Here is a 4,091-nt window from a genome sequence, read left to right as displayed (position 1 = left end):
CAGCCCACTGGAGATCTGGAAAGAACTCATCCCAGGCCGGGATTCATAAGTGAGAGTCGCTTCCTCACTGCTGGCCACAACTACTTTCAACCGGATGCCCCAAAGTCAATTAATCAGACACAAAGGCAGATGTTTTGCATAGATGATAGGGAAAGTCAGGATGGGATTAATAATTTAAAATGGTTTACTTTTAATGTGTTTTACTGTGTTTTAAGGTTTGATAGAGGTCAAGACCTGGAACTAACAGGCTAGGCTCCCCACTAGCAATCTTGAAACAACCAGAATGGTTGTTTGTCCTGTCTGTCTCTGTGTTGCCATGCAATAGACCTTTCCAGGGTGTACCCCGCCTCTCGCCCATTGACAGCTGGAAATAGGCATCAGCACCCCTCGCGACCCCACAAGGGATAGGCATGTTGAGAAAATTAATGGATGGACATGTGCCGTCTGGTGTGTATTTTAATATTTTTGTATGGAAATCAGATTGTGCATGTAAGGTGGAACAGTGTACTCACTGAGCCCTTTCTTGTTAGCAATGGTGTGTGACAAGGAGGAATTTGCTCCACTGCTTTATTTAATGTACATATTGATGAATTATCCTCAGAGTGGAATAGGTGCAAAACATTGTCAACCATCTCATCTATGCAGATGATCTGGTGTTAATCTGCCCCAACATTACAGTGATGCAACAATTGTGGAATATCTGTTCTGTGTTTCAGAAGACTATGATGTGATGTATCGCTCAATTAAGAGAAATATGATGATTGTGGGAAGCAAGGAAGACAAAAATAAGATCTTTCCTGTTTTTTCTCTGTGTTGCACAGTGATGAGGTCAAATTCCTTGGACATTTTGTGACTCATGACTGGTGTGCTGACAGAGACATCAAAAGACAATATTGTAAACTGTTTGGTTAGGCAAACATGTGGTGTAAATTTAGTATGTGTTCTCGTGAAGTGAAATGTGCCTTGTTCAAAGCCTTCTGTACCCCATTGCATATCCCTTGTGGTGGAACTATAAGCTGACAACAATGCTCAATGTGTAGTTTGACGGTGGCCTATAATGACACCTTTAGGCTGCTGATGAAGGTGCCCGGATGGAAAAGTGCCAGTCAGTTGTTTGAGGATGCTCACATTCCCACATGTATGGTACTTTTAACACATTTAATATTTAAATTTATGCAGTAATTGGATGAGTCTGAAAACTCTAACATACAAACTTTGACTCACCTTCAGCTGAGTTGCTGTCATTACGCTTCTGTTCTGAGAAACCATTGGGTGAAGAGCCTGTTTTAAATTACTGTTATATATTTGTATGCATTTTTTAATTTTATTTTGATATGGACTACTCAGTGTCTGCAATAAAACAGTAAACATAAGGACAATAAAGATTCTTGATTCTATCATATGATTTTAAAAGCAGAGTCCATAATATTCTCAAGGGATAATCCTGAGCATTATTTCAAACATCAAAATAAATATAAGCCACAGATTTTGGCCGGAGTGTATTTGAGGAACCTTTTACACACATTAAAACATTATTTAATTGTATAAAAAAAATCTGATGTGTGATGAAGACCTTTTTTTCTTTCCCATCATGCTTTATTTCTGGTTCCATGTGGTTCAAGCAGGTACATCGCAAGCTCATATTTTGTGCTTGTGCCCTGAATTAGTCTGACATTTCATGCTTGAATTATTTCATGACATTTAGTTTAAGGAAATATCATGGTCTGCTGAACTGTCCAGAAGAAACAACAAAAAGATGAATGAAAAATAGGCTCAATTTCTGCAATATAACTTACTGTGGTTTTAAATGGTATATCATTGTTCACATTCTACATTGGTGGTTGCAGTCTTTAGTGAGTTTTTCCATTTAAATTTGCCTTAATTAGGGACGGTTAAAATGTATTCTTGAGTGGAATGAAAGAGTTCACTACTTGTATATTTCCTCGAAGTATTTCTATGTGAATACTTTTCTGGTGTACTCATTTCTGGTCAAAAGAGAAACTAAAAGTGTTTAACTGATGAACAGGGCCCCTCATTTATTTGAGATTGAAGAAGTGATTATCTTTTAAAAGCATCTCGCTTTTTTTCGATCAATTAACACAACTGAAAATACAATGCCGTATCAATATTTGAACATTTCCTCAAGTCTTTACAACTATATGTAATAAAAACCTTAGAAATTGTAGGTGCAACAACGAGATAATTGATTACTGAATATTTCTTAAAGTGTAACTCACCCCGATGTAAAATCCCAAACCCAGACAATTTTGAAAAATTCCATCAGTGACAAGGGATGTGCAGTGAAGGGAGGAGAGAGGGCTTTGTTTAGGATGGGGGGAAGCAGAAGCTAGCTTGATTTGCCATATTGAATCATGGAGAGTGAGCAGAATTACGCTTTATGCCACAATTCGGTCTTTTGAGGTTACCTCATCACTGGAGGTTGAGGGAGGCTTTGTGGAGTCCAGTGGGCCAGAGCCTTATCAGTTTGAGCCACTGGCTCTATGCACTGACTCAGCAATGCCCAAAGCCGGTGCTGCAGAGGCAGTAGAGGACAGTATCAGTCCAATTACATATTATATTGATTTCCAGCTTTGTAATCCAGGCGAGATCACCAACAGCTTTACTCATGCAAGATTAATTTGCAATGTGGAGATTGAGTGTGGTTGATCTTTTCTGCTCTCTTTGCTATGACTGCTGATGGGTTTCAGGACGAGGCAGCAGCTGTTTGACTGTGAGACAGCTACTAGGGCAAGACGTTAACATTTAATCGCTAGACTTGTGACGAACAGGAGTTGGACCCAAAAACTACCCGAAAACAGGTCAGTGGCGTTACGAGGTTTGTTTATTTAAAAGGAGAGGGGAAGTGGGGCTCTCGGGACGCGCTGCTTGCGGCTTGTCGGCCGGCAATCTCCTGGAGACAAGGAAACAGGTTAGTGACCAGCGGGGCAGACGTGAGAAAACAGCAAAGCTGGATCACTAACCTGATTGCGGGCTGGATTGTTCGGGGAAGATGGAGATGAGATGGAGATGAGAGGCGTCCGCAGACAGTTGAGACCGGCAGGCAGAGTCCGTATGGGGTAATCCAGGGGCGTTAATCCAAAGACAGTCCGGGTTCATTAACGTTGGGGCCAAAGATCCAGCAGTAGGGGTATCCGAAGTCGGGTTCAGGTTCGGTCCAGGTTCGGCACACGGGAAGACAGTCCAGGGGGAAGGGTCTCCAGACAGACAGGTATCGGACAGACAGGACCAGAGAGGGCTTCGGCAGGCTCGGGAAAACAGAAGACAGATCAGGTCGGCAACAGACAGGCAGGAATTGACTAACAGGCTTGAAGGTACTCGGCAAAAGGCTAGAGACGTTCTGGCACTGGAGACTGAGATTGACAGGGCTTTTATGCAGCTGGAGACAGGTGGAGCCAGTAACGTTTAATTGCAGAGAGGTGGAGACTGAGCAGGTGAGTAAGAAGGGGAAATGAATCAGCTCCAGTGCCAGAATCATTACAAGACTAGATATTAATTACTGATATCTGCAACATAATTTTGCTTACACAAAACTCTTATTCAAAATATCTAAATATATTTTGACTAGTCAAAACTCTAATTACAGGTATCTGTAATGCAGTTTTGCCTTGTAAGATTCAAACTATTTTGCCATTCATGTGTTGTTTGTCAACATAGATATCCATAATTAAGTTTTGACTAGTCAGAATAACATTAACTATATGTTAAATCAAAATTCATAGTAGTTATAGTGACATTACGGCTAGTCAGTATGGCCTTATAGATTCCTGTAAAGTTAATTATGGATAGTTAAACTTACTGATTCAATGTTAAAATTTTCTTGCGATGTATCAAGAGCTAATGACGTCAGTTTCTCCAAATTATATCACAAAAACTTTTCAACTAATAGCAATACGGATTTGAAATTCAATGCAAGATCCCCGTTTAATACTAGGAGGGCGCCACACGGACAATTTTAGACACAAAAGCAGGGTTTCAACAAATATGCACTAATTTGTCAAAATAATTACCAGGATATGTAGAAAGTACTATAAGACAACCATGTTAACAGTTTATTGGCAAACAATAGTTTA

At 40.3% G+C, this 4,091-nt stretch overlaps 1 long non-coding RNA gene across 1 annotated transcript; it reads right to left on the bottom strand.

Moving 5' to 3' along the window:
• Window positions 1–2,824: 2,824 nt before the first annotated feature.
• LOC118563034 lies at window positions 2,825–3,011 on the bottom strand. The gene is made up of 2 exons (XR_004930978.1): window positions 2,982–3,011; window positions 2,825–2,911 (listed from the first exon to the last, which is right to left on the bottom strand). It is a non-coding gene; the product is annotated as an uncharacterized LOC118563034 (long non-coding RNA).
• Between the last annotated feature and the right edge of the window lie 1,080 nt (window positions 3,012–4,091).

Source organism: Fundulus heteroclitus, chromosome 5, assembly GCF_011125445.2.
Source record: "Fundulus heteroclitus isolate FHET01 chromosome 5, MU-UCD_Fhet_4.1, whole genome shotgun sequence".
Lineage (NCBI taxonomy): Eukaryota > Metazoa > Chordata > Actinopteri > Cyprinodontiformes > Fundulidae > Fundulus > Fundulus heteroclitus.
This window is presented reverse-complemented; position numbering and strand designations above follow the sequence as displayed.